General features: G+C 37.2%; 1 protein-coding gene and 1 long non-coding RNA gene across 2 annotated transcripts in view; one reads left to right on the forward strand and one right to left on the reverse strand.

Moving 5' to 3' along the window:
- LOC135143863 (uncharacterized) overlaps window positions 1-13,167 on the reverse strand; it is a 418,109-nt gene that overhangs the window by 85,428 nt on the left and 319,514 nt on the right. The gene's annotated exons all lie outside the window — the stretch shown is intronic.
- Window positions 6,466-7,184, forward strand: LOC135143772 (uncharacterized). Its single transcript, XR_010282894.1, has 3 exons — window positions 6,466-6,510; window positions 6,633-7,044; window positions 7,100-7,184. It is a non-coding gene; the product is annotated as an uncharacterized LOC135143772 (long non-coding RNA).

The raw sequence follows: 13,167 nt of genomic DNA on the forward strand, positions 1-13,167 counted from the left end.
CAGAAAAATCAGTACACAATATAATCGAATTACCAGAGATACTAAAACTAAAGAACTTTTAAATAAAATAGAAACAAAGGAATTTGGTTTTGTTTATGACAAAAGAGTTATTCTAGAAAACTTTGATACAATACCGTTTGGATTTTAATCCTTTTCGTTGGTGCCTTTGAATTTGTTCAATTGCACAACCAAACTAAGATCAGAGCTAAGATGTTGAAATTTTAAATTATTCTACTCATGGTTCCAACCAGGTAAAAATCCCTAGAAAACACTGGTGAGTGGTGAGTAAAAGTAAAATCACTAAAAACTGACAGTTGACACCACAGGGGTGAAAGCGAGATAGGCAAACCAGCAACACGAGTTTGTAGGGGCCACGACGGACGAAGTGAGGCAAGGGGAAATGACGATGGTGACAGTTTGGCGCAGTTTGGTGATTTTGGTGGGAAACCGAAAATTCCTTTCACCAACAATGGAACTGCTCATGCGTTGTGCATTGTGTTTTGTTTTGTTTTTGATAGTTTACCGCGTTTTCAGGTGAGCCTCAGTGAATTTTTGTGCCATGAGTTGAAGTGTTGTGTTTTAGAAGCTTGTGTAAAGATAAGTATAAAATTTCACCATTTTTGTAATATGTTTTTGCAATTAATTAAGTATTTGTTGATCAGATTTTCATTCACTTATTTTCAGGAATTATGAAGGGAAAGAGGAAGAAATACTGCAAATTTCCAGGTTGCAACAATGCATACATCACAGGTGGTGGAAACAAGCACTATTTTCAGTTCCCGAAGGACCCAGAAGTGCATAGAAGATGGAAGGAAATTTGCAATGTGAAGGAAAGTACAGGTTCTTCAAATTTTGTTATTTGTGAGGATCATTTTGGAAATACGGACTTTGTGAATGAGAACAAACAGAGATTGAAACCAGGCACTGTGCCGTTTGTACAGTGTTCTGATATTGCAGAGAATTTGTTATGCCCATGTTTTAACACTCCGTCAACTTCAAGCACTGTTTGCACTTGTGAAAGTTCTCATACAGAAAGTCTCGGTGAAGTAACATGCAACATTGATATTCAAGATCATGATTATTTTGTTAGAGACTTCGTGGATGTTCCCCAAAAGTTTGCGTTTTTGAATGAAGGGAGCAAGGGAATTTTAGGGAAAATAGGGCTTTCAAAGAAGGATTTAAGTCCAACAAAAAATCTCATGTATAAAATTCATCGAAGCACCACTGCAAAATTGTCAAAATTAAAATCTTTGCTAGAAAATGAAAGGGAAAAAGTAAAAACACTTAGTGACTTGTATAAGAATGATAGGTTTGCTTTTCTTGAAAATGAGTTAAATTTTGTCACTAAGGAATTTGTTAATTCACAACTCAGAAATAGTAATAGAACGCCTCATGCTCGCAGATGGTCTGATCAAGATAAAGCTTTTGCATTGTTCATTTATAAAAAGAGTCCACGTTTGTATAGATATTTAGACAATTATTTTCAACTTCCATCAATCCGAACTTTAAAAGCTATTTTATCTAAAATTCCCTTTGAAACCGGCATCAATCCCGCAATTTTGGAACACCTGGCTAATGAAGTTCACAGAATGAAACCTGCAAACCGTGTTTGTTCGTTGCTTTTTGATGAAATCAGTTTGTCAGAGGGATTACATTACCAGGAATCTTTACAAAAAATTTGTGGTTTTGAAGATTTGGGTTCATTGGGGAGATCACAACAGCATGCTAATCATGCTCTTGTTTTCATGGTCAGGGGTTTGCGCAAACAATGGAAACAAATTGTTATTTTACGACAAGCACTATTCCAACAGACAAGTTGATGGTCATTATCAAAGAAATAATAGGTCAACTTCAGGCTGTCGGCCTGAATGTTGTGGCGACTGTTTGTGATCAAGGTTCAACTAACCAGTCTGCTTTGACGAAGTTATGTTCTGTTAATGAACAGCCTGTTGTCACCATTTTCGATGTTCCTCATTTATTGAAGTGCACTCGTAATGCGTTGTTAAAGTGTAAGCTAGAATTTGAACCAAACAAATTTGCCTTTTTTAGACATATTGAGGAAGTTTTCAACATTGACCAAAGGAAGTCTTTCAAGGCTCTCCCAAAATTGAGGGTCGAGCATTTTAATTTTAAGGATTCATACGTCAAAATGAAAGTCAAAGTAGCGGCAGCTCAGTTGAGTGCATCTGTAGCATCTGCTATAGAAACGTACTCTGTTTTTACTGAGTTGTCACCTTCCGAGGCTATTCATACGGCTGAATTCGTAAAATTATGACGACTTGTTTGATTCGTTAAACAGCTCTCAACCTCGAGCCAGTCACACCAAGCCTTTTAAAGGTGCTCTGAGAGAGAGTGTTCCTCATTGGGATCTTTGGTCAAAGTTGTTAACTGCGATGGACCACTGGAAGCTAACTGATCTGTCGTCTGGTGCCGATTGGACTAATCGTTACTCGTTTATTCGAGGTTGGTGAACTACGATTCGTTCAGTTATGTATCTGTGACATCGTCTCAAAAACATTCCCGGTTTTGATTATTTAAATCTGCGTAGTTTAAACCAAGATCCTGTAGAGAATTTATTTTCCAGCGTTCGCCAACACGGAGTGTTTAACACCAACCCAACCTGTAAACAGTTCACTGCCGCCCTGAAAACTGTTGTGGTCAACAAGCTTGTTGCCCCAACAACAGAAGGGAATTGTGAAGATGATGGTTGCACGCCGTTGGAAAATCTCCGAAACCTGCTGCAATATGCAGAGAAGACTGAAACTGCGGAAGTGGAAGAGGTAACTGAATTTGACGAAGAAGAGGTCAGTGGCACATCAAATTTGGACGCATCTATTTGTTTTGAAAACCTTGAAAAGCTGTCGGACGAAGACAGTCAAGGATTAGCCTATGTTTCAGGCTATATTTTAAAACAGATAGATGTATCCAATTGCGATGCTTGCCAGAGTGTGTTGACTACCACGGAGATGTTACCATCTCATTTGTTAACGTACTTCAAAGACCGTGGTGATGATGACTTGAGACTGACGTATGCAAGTGAGAATGTAATGTTGTTTGTTCGAAACATACATGACAATTTGTACACATTTTTGGACAAGAATGCTCATCAAACAAATTTGGAGAGTCGTTTCAAATCTGAGTACAAGTTAACATGTGGTCTTGGGCAAACTGTTTGTGAGAGACATGATTGTTTTGGTATTATTCTGGACAAGTGTACGAGGTCTTTGATTTACAAGTATGTTAGAGATAGAAAGAAAAGGAAAGGCTTGAGTGAAGGTCATCACACCAAAATGAAAAGATTTAAGAAAACTGCTTAAAGTATTTTTAAATTTTTTCATTACCTTACACCCCAATTTTGACTGAAATACTGGCTGTGACTTAACTTTCGGCTGCGACATTAAACCAAATATTGACTGTTAGAAAATTTGTTCATTTTATTTTACTGTTTGTGTTTAGTTTTTGTTATATTGTATATTAAGAGAATAACTTGTTTTGTTTTTTAATATTTTTATTTTTTGTTATACTTGTTTATGCATGCCAAAGAATTATTTTGTTTGAAATATTTTTATCGTTTTGTGCTTGATTAATTTTATTGAAAATATATTTATTTAGGTCATTATGTATTGTAATATATTATGGAATTAATAAATACATTTTTTTTTCAGGATATCTGGGTTTTATTGAAAAATGAGTGAAATTAGAATTAAATTTAATAAACAAAAACATGGTACTGACTTTTAAACTACGCGCTTGCTCGTTAGTTGGGCCACTACGACATCAGGTGGCTCTACTTTTTGTGTTTCTTGAAATTTCTAGGGACTTTGCATTTCTATTAGCGAGTGTTCTGTGGTTGACACTCTGTGGTTGTTGACACATAATAACGAACATAATAAATTGTTAGGTCTTAACGTTCTTTATTTTTTTATCCACAATGTCATAAATGTATAAGTTTTTATTCTTGTAGTTTTTGTAAAAGAGTTTATCTTTATTTGAATAAAAAGTCAGTCGACTCTAGAATGTATTTCAATACACACGTATAACATGGCGCTGCGACGATAATTTTGAATGCATAAAGTGATTTTGTTAAGGAAAAACGGCATCAAATTTCACAATGAGTGAAATGCGAGGAATATCGCCACTTGAGATGTCGGGAAATTTGGCTGAAAACTGGAAATTTTGGGTGCAGAAATTTCAAAATTACCTTGTGGCCTCTGAAACAAATAAGAAGTCGGAAGAGTTACAGTGTGCACAGTTACTTCATTACATAGGAGATGAAGGTTTGAGAATTTTTAATACATTTGAGATAGAAGCGGATAAGAAAGGGAAAATCGGAAATTTAATCGAGAAGTTTACGGAATATTTTACGCCGAAAACGAATTTGGTGTACCAAAGGCACAAATTTTTGACTAGAAAACAGACACAAGGTGAAACGACTCAGTATTACGTAACAGAATTGAAGAATTTGGCAAAAAATTGCAAATGGGGAGAGATAGAGAATGATCTCATTTGTAATGTCTTAATTTGTGGATTGATTTCTGAGAAATTGAGAGAAAGGCTCCTTGAAGATTCCGAAATGAAATTGGATAAAGCGCTAAGGGTGTGCTTATCAGTGAAAGAGTCACAAAAACAAAATCAAGAAATCAGCGAAAAAGGTGAGATAGGGATAGTGCGAACGAGACAGAAGTGCAGTAGTAAAGAAAGTGGGGCTGGTGGTTATAGTGATGGCAAGTCAAGAGCAGGTGAGAAGGTGTGGAAAACGAAAAAGGGCAGCAACAACAGCAAAACTACGATGTGTCAAAGATGCGGCTACAATCATGAAAAAAAAACGATGTCCAGCGTATACAAAACAATGTAGTGAATGTGGTGCTTATGGTCATTTTAAAAAAATGTGTTTCAAGAGAAGCGTATATGCGGTGGAAAATGAGATAAAAGAAGTGTTCGTAGGTTTAATAGGTAAAAAACAAAAAAAGAATAGTTGTAGAGAATGGAGTATTGTAATGAGAGTCGAGAGAAAAAAAGAAATTAAAATTAAGCTAGACACGGGAGCAATGGTTAATGTCATTAGTCAAAGTACATTAAAAAGTTTAGGGTTTGATTTAGAAAAAATGGAGAACATTAATTTAATTATAACTAATTTTACCCACAAAAGAGTTCCTGTGTTAGGAAAATGTAAGCTATGTTGTACTTTCCAAGAAAATGATTATGTCTTAGAATTTTGTGTAGTAAGAGATGAATGTCCTACTATATTAGGTCTTAATTCGTGCATACAACTGAATTTAATTAAACGGGTTGATAATATTAGCTGTAATAGAATAGTAGAAAGTTATAACGATGTTTTTAAAGGCATAGGTTGTCTGAGGGATCCCTATACAATTAAATTGAAAAGTAGCATTAGTCCAGTAGTTCATGCGCCAAGGAAAGTACCTTTTGCTCTTGTTAATAAGTTCAAAGCATGCTTAGAAAAAATGGATAAAGAGGGCATAATTTCTAAAGTAGATTATCCAACAGAATGGGTTAATCCAATAGTGCTTGTACATAAGCCAGACAGAACTTTGAGAATATGCTTAGATACAAGAAATTTAAATCAAAATATTTGTCGAGAACATTATCAGTTACCCACTTTTGAGGAACTAACTAGTAAACTAGCAGGTGCAAAAGTATTTTCGACTTTAGATGCTATGTCAGGGTTTTGGCAAATACCACTTGATAAAGAAAGTTCGGATCTATGCACTTTTTCCACACCGTTTGGACGGTATAAATTTTTACGTCTTCCATTTGGTCTTACTTGTGCTCCAGAAGTATTTCATAAAAAATTTAAGGAAATTTTTGAGATTCCAGGAGTAGAAATTTATATCGATGATATATTAATTTATGCAAATAATCAGACAGAACATGACAGAATAAATAAAAATATTATTATGATAGGAATGTAAGAAGTAGAAGTACTAATTTTAAACGAAACCAACATGTATTGGTAAAAAATAGATTAAGTGAGAAAAAATGGAATAAAGGTGTTATAGCGAGTAAATCCACATGTAGGCCAAGGTCATATAATATTAAATTTGATGATGGAAATATGTTAACTAGAAATACAAAATTTATTAAATTAAGTAATGTAGAGGATCCTCAGAATTCTGAAAATGTAACCGATAATCAGTCATCTTGTAGTAATGATTTAGACAGTTCTGTGATAGATGTAAGCCAGGATTCAGAGGAAGAAGAAAATGTTGCAGAAGATGAAAAGTTTGTAGTACCAGAGCAAACATCAAGCGGAAGGGTAATAAAGCGGCCCAATCGTTTAACATATGGTAGATTTAAGTAACAAAATAGTAGTACTATAGTTTAGAGAAAATTGTTTAAGTTAAAAGGGGAGATGTCATAAATGTATAAGTTTTTATTCTTGTAGTTTTATTTTAATAAAAAGTCAGTCGACTCTAGAATGTATTTCAATACACACGTATAACACACAATAGCTTTCTGTAACTTGAGCAACATGGAGTACGATTATCGGTAAGTAATATTGAAATATGTTGCACAATTATCATTTTGAATTTCATATAGTGAGGTTAGGTCAATTATCGCGTGATTATTTTTTGCTTGTATAACTTGCATTTTTTATTATATCTTTTTAGTGTTTTCGAGCCATCACCGGCTTTGACCCAAGCATTAAGAGAACTGCAAATTCTTCAAACAAAAAGAAGGAAAATGGCTGAAGTAGTTACCAGAATAATTGGAGATGGTGAAATAACCATAGAGTATCCAAACGTAGTAAAAACATTTACAGGAGCTGTGACTATCGTAAAATCACAGGATTCATGTCAATTTGAAGTACGTTCCAACGGCGTAACAGATGTGGTGGTTAAATGGGCAGAAGTGGTATGTTGTAATGTATTCGAAAAGACAATTAGTTTACAATTCAACACAGACTATTTCTGGGAAAAATGTATTGTCAAATTTTTTGAAAAAGTCACAGGTTGATCTTTTTATATCCTTACTACCAGCCATTAAAAAACCTGCGTCCAGATACAGTGATTCAACTGCTAGGTAAGAAAGCTAAACATTAGTTTAAACTCAGTTATTTCTAACATCTTCTTTGCAGTTCCGACATTGATTATAACGATTCGGGCAACGAGAAAACCCACCTATTTTCCCAAGATAACTTGTATAACCCACAAACTTCCGATGATTTCCAAGAATTATAAACTTTGTAATCTGGTTATCATTAATAAATAAGTTTTTGCATAGGACAGAATCTTGTAATTAAGCCCCGCCCCTCGACCTGACAACGAATGAAAAATTCATCACAATTGAGAATTGAGGTTGGGGCGGGTAAGGGTGGGGCCTAATCTTTGGCTTTATTTTTCTTAATATACATAGTATTCTTTGAGCAACACGATACTGAAAATGTTTTTAATTTCTCAAATAAGAATTTTGCAGTTAAGCTTCGCCTCCTTGGCTCATGACGAATAAAAAAAATCATTACAATTGAGACAGGGTGGGTGGGCGGGGCTTATCTTTTGCCTTTTTTTTGTTATTATATAGCCATTTTTTCACAACAAGAAACTTAAAACATGGTTAAAATGGTAAATTCTTGTAACGAAGCGAATTTTCGCGGGCCGGAAACTGTGGCGCGTACCGCGAAAGCCGGGGGTAAATTGGCGATCGCCGCGCCGCCGCGGCGGAAGAGGAGGATTCTTGGCTGTGGCTGTCCTGGTGAAGTTTTTGAGAAGTGTGACAAAGTGAGCAGTTCGACCCTCCGACCTACCGTAAGTACTTTTTGGGTCGCCTGCCTGTTTTTTACCGGTTTTGGAATCGCCGCCCCCGAGCGAAAAACCGTGTCACCGTCACCGCGTTTTTTTTGTCACCGTCGAAAGTCGACACCGTCGTGCACGCGTCGTTACCGTCACCGCGCTCCCCTCCCGGGTCGCCGTACCGTCTTCGCGCGATTTCCAGGTTCAAGGTCGCCGCCCCCAGAGCCAAGAGGAGCCCGGCCTGAAGGAAGTTGCCGCCCAGGAGGAACGACCGTGCCGGACGTTTAATTCTTTTTCTGTTGTAAAACCGTTCTGTAGTTATTTAAGTTGCTTAGCCGTAAGATTTATTATTTTAGACCGTGTAGCTGGTGGCAGGGAATAAACCCTATTTTGTTATAACACATCCTCGCCGTTTTATTTATTATTTTGGAGTTTTCGCGGCGGCTCATCACCTGAATTCCGTGTCTCCGGCTTTAGAGCACCCCGGCGCTCCCTCCCCCGGAGAGGGAGCTGGCGCCCGAGCGACCGCCGCTCCTGACCGAAGGCGCCACCCCCGGCGGCGTGAAGGTAGCCGCATAAGCTTGGTCGACCAGACGTGTTTCTGACATCAGCGATACTAGTCGACCCAAAGCTTGGCACCCAAGTACGCCGCCACCCCATACGTTATCGGCGAGATTCCGGACCGTCACCGGACCGTCCGTCCCTCCCATCCGGAATTGCGTCGCATTCTTCTAGACAAATATGGATTTTGCAATTATGGGGCGGAGCCTAATTGCAAAATCCTTATTTCCTTGTACAAAGTTTACATTTTAACCATATTTTAAGTTTCAAGTTGTGAAAAGAACTTTTAAATAAAATAGAAACAAAGGAATTTGGTTTTGTTTATGACAAGAGAGTTATTCTAGAAAACTTTGAAACAATACCGTTTGGATATTAAATAAATAGAAAAACTGACTTCGACTACGTCTTTGGACTAACTTCTAATTCAGATTTTTTTTGGAGTTTGAAGTTTGTTGATTTCGAAAAACAGCCCATTGAAGTCTGTTCTAAAACACAAAAAATTTTAATGCTGAGGAAGTATTTTATCGTTTCTATTCTATTGTAATAACCCAATGTTCCCGCTAAAGTGCACGCATGCGCTTGTGCTTGGCTTTGGCCGCTTGCTCCGCTTGGGCATTGTGGTTGTTGTGCTACAGTAGTAAACCGTTTTTCCTTTTCTGGTCTGTGGGTTGTTCTGTCTGTGTGTGTTGAACTACTAAAAACTATCTAAATAGCTAAAATTTTTTGTGTATAACGAAAAATGGAAGACAAGACATATGGAGTAAAAACACACCTCATTGAGGAATTTAAACAGTTTCAAATTAGTAGACGAAAAGTAACAATGGCTTTTGTAAACAATTGCGTATTGGCAATCAATTCAACGCCAATGCGAACACGTGTAGTGGCCTTAAATGGAGTGATATCAATAGATTCTTTCCCGTTGTTTCAAGGAGGTATTACGGGATTTCAGATACCTCCGCAACGCCTCGATTTGGCAGGTTACAATTGGGTCATAATTAGGTTACATCCAGCGCTGACAATCACGTTAATGTTCGACTCACCTGATCTGAAGAACGAATTCATCGGCAAGCTTAATTTGTAAATTTAAAAAAACGATAATTAATTGTTCACTTTGTATTGGTGGTTTTTGTCTTGCAGGGCTGAAGAGAAAAAATAAAAAAAATATTACAAAAAAAAAATGCATATTTGTCGGCTCACATAAAGTGCAGGTAATTGGTATGGGTCGACGCAGGTGAGCATAATTAAGGAATTCATGAAACCGGAAGTCCATAGGGATTAAGCGAAAAAGGATATTTGACAAAATGTACGGCTTGGGTCATTTTTACCCACGCGCGACTGCTTATGGGTTAAGCAACGTCTCAAAATAAAACTCAAGATTGTGTAGGTCAAAAAAAAATATATATACACTCCCCCCAAAAATTATCGCACCACCCTCAAAATTTTGTATATTTCCAATTTGAAAATTTGTAGAAGACACATATGGGGCCAAATCATATACAAACATATTTTCATTTATTTATTTGCCAGAACAAAAACCAATATGGGGATTAAAACGATGGTTTCTAGTTCTTCGGATAAATATGCACATAAACGAATTTCGTCCTTTGCATTTGCAAAGGATTTATGTAGACATCTATCGCTACTGTCATACATATTCGACTTTATGGAGGTCCCTCAACGCTTAATCTTGCATTTGACCCACGACGAAGTTGTACGAGCATTGACTCTGTTGGAAGATGGTCGTAGTCAGCGATACGTAGCAAGAGTTTTAGAAGTTAATCATTTCACAATAGTTAGACTTGCACAAAGGTGCCATGAAACAGGAAGTGTTGCCAGAAGGCCAGGACAAGGTCGTCGAAGGGTGACTTCGCCATGGGATGATCGCTTTTTGCACTTAACAGCGCTCCGTACGAGGCATTGCACTGCTGGATTACTTCAAACGGAGTTGTTTGGTGCTCGAGATGTGGATATTTCTGTACAGACAGTAAGAAATCATCTTCGCGAAGATAATCTTCCAGCTCATGTTCTTCCAAAAGAACCATTACTCACCAGAGCTCACCGAGTAGCCCGGCTAGAATTCGCAAGGGAGCATGTGAATTGGGGAATTGAAGATTGGGAAAATGTGATGTGCTCTGATGAGTCTAGATTCTGTTTTTGCTCAAATGACAGACGAATACCGGTGTATAGAAGGCCTGGGGAGAGGTATTTTCAATGTAACTTCAACCAAATGTACAGTTCGGTGGAGGTTCCATTATGGTTTGGGATGGCATATCTTTGCAGGGTCGTACAGACTTAGTACCATTACCTGGAGCTCGTTTGGTCGTTGTACGTTACATAACAGACATTTTGGAACCACATGTCATTCCATACGGACCATTTATTGGTCAAAATTTTGTTTATATGCATGATAACGCTCGGCCGCACATAGCGCGCGTTGTACAAGCTTATTTCAGAGAAACAGATACGCCTGTTATGGAACGGCCAGCTCGAAGCCCTGACATGAATCCCATCGAGCATGTGTGGGATGATCTGCAATGTCGTGTTGCGGACCCTAGAATTGCTTTTAGAACTCTCCAACAGCTAGAAGCAGTTCTTATGGAAGAATGGAAAAATATTCCTCAAGACAATATTGTACACTTTTACGAAGGTATGCAGCGACGGATGGAAGCCGTTATTCAAGCCAGGGGTGGAAATACACGATATTAATTTAATTAACGCTTATAAACTTATGTACCTACATTAAGACAGTATCCAAATCAGGCCCAGAATATGTATATTTTTTTAATTTTGTCATTTTTTTGGCATTGTCTTGCATACATTTATCACCACTGTGTATATGGTAATCACATGTAGTCCGGTTCGCTAGAACTGGAGGTGGTGCGATAATTTTTGGAGGGAGTGTATATATACATGATCAATAAAAAAATTGTTTATTGAGAGAAGGTCTGCTTATATAATTTTTTGTTACGTCTAGTTTGTTTCTTATTATTTTTATATTTAATTTTACCACAACAACGGAATCATATATAATAAATTTTTATTATTTATTTCATAACCACCGTTGTTGTCCGTTTGCGACGACTTTTTAAACAAAAAGTGTGTTATGTTTACTATCTTTTCCAAGAATTCCAAACACGATGGAGAGAATAAGGCGCACAACAGGGATCCTGTATGAAAATTCATCGGACAAAAATTTTACCTTTTATTGTGAAAATTACATTTTATACTGTTTGTACAATTCTACCAGAAAAGCAGTCTTAAACAAGCAAAACCGGCAAAAATATTGTAACAAAACTGCCAAATTTCAAATATTTTAGACGTCAGTTGGGCGCCCTCATTCGGTCATAATGTGAACGACCACCCACGAAAACGGGTCACGAAAAACGGCAAGCTGTCTCTACTGATTAATATCTATACTGTGCTTAAGGGATGGGGAAACAAGCGAACTCAGTTAAAAATAATGAAAACTATATTAAACAATAAACACACTCTCTACATTTGCGCCTCCGAAATACTGTAACTGTTCCACATCTCGACGGCTCGACTCTTCATGAACGACCATAGCGAACGACTCTGCTGATCGAGGATTCTCCCGGTCCAGGCAACCTCTCTTCCGGTACCGGATCTCTCCCCTTCCATGTCCGGTCAAAGGGTGACAGCGCGCCGCATTTAAATTTGGCGAACGCTAACAGTTTTTAATAGAAATTAGTGCAGCAACAATACGATAAATGTGACATCATAGCAGCTGAACAAGCTCCAACAATTCGTTGTTGCGGAAATGGTGTAAGCGTAGCTATTGTTGTGAGTTAAATATTGTGTTTCTGTCAATAACATTTTTTGAACGTTAATTATTAATTCTTAATGTAAAACTAAAAAATGCTGTCTAACACTCTGACATGTACATGCTTCTTGTTTAGCCAACGTCAGTATGCATTACGATATCCAAACAGGCAGCATCCGCAACGAAATCTCTGGACGAGAACTTGCCCGACCAAGGACTGCCACCACGCATGGACAGAAATGCTTTTTTAATTTTTTTTAACCGGGCCTTTACGACAAACGATTGACGAACTTCCTTTAACAAATCTTCAATAGTTTCAATTAGATGGGGGTCCAATCCACTTTTCTACTACAATGCACTAAAATGTGAAAAGGATTTTTCCCAATTTCTACTAATAAAATGCTCATTTTATATGTTAAATCTCGCTATTAAAACAATAGTTTAATCGAAAGGATGAATAAAATGTTCATTGCAACACTTTATTCACACTGTCATTGACAACACGAATAAAGTAAAAGGACTAAAAATTGGCACTACCACTGAAATTTTCGTTGCTATGGATGTGTAAACATATTCAAGGAAAATTTGCAACGCTTGATGGTCCACCTGCTGTAAAACAATCCTAATGAAAGGCAAGGAACATCCTTTGAATGTGACCGTGACGAAAGTATAGGTAACTTAGGCAATTTACCTTCTTTAAAAGCTCATCATATTAGTAATAGTACATTTACCTAAATAATGTTGATTTTAATTTTGCGAAATTGGAAAAAATCTTCTATGATACACGTGAATAAACGAATAATATTCATTCTAAAACATTATCACACTCGGCTTCGCCTCGTGTGCTAAAATAGATAAAATGAATCTGAAAAACTCCATCACTGAATTTCGTGAATTTCAACGCGTTCGCAGAACGAACAGATTGCTGAAAAAGAAAATGTTGAATTTTGTGAATGTTCGTTATCAACGTGGGGAGAAGCAACCCATCAATGATGTACGAGTAATCATTAGATCCGGGCTACCCCCAGATTTGGGGGTAATTACTTTCCGTGCTGGGGATTTTCAAGGTTATGT

This window comes from Zophobas morio, unplaced genomic scaffold, assembly GCF_036711695.1.
Source record: "Zophobas morio isolate AGI-343-1 ecotype UQ-CSIRO unplaced genomic scaffold, CSIRO_AGI_Zmor_V1 ptg000076l, whole genome shotgun sequence".
NCBI lineage: Eukaryota > Metazoa > Arthropoda > Insecta > Coleoptera > Tenebrionidae > Zophobas > Zophobas morio.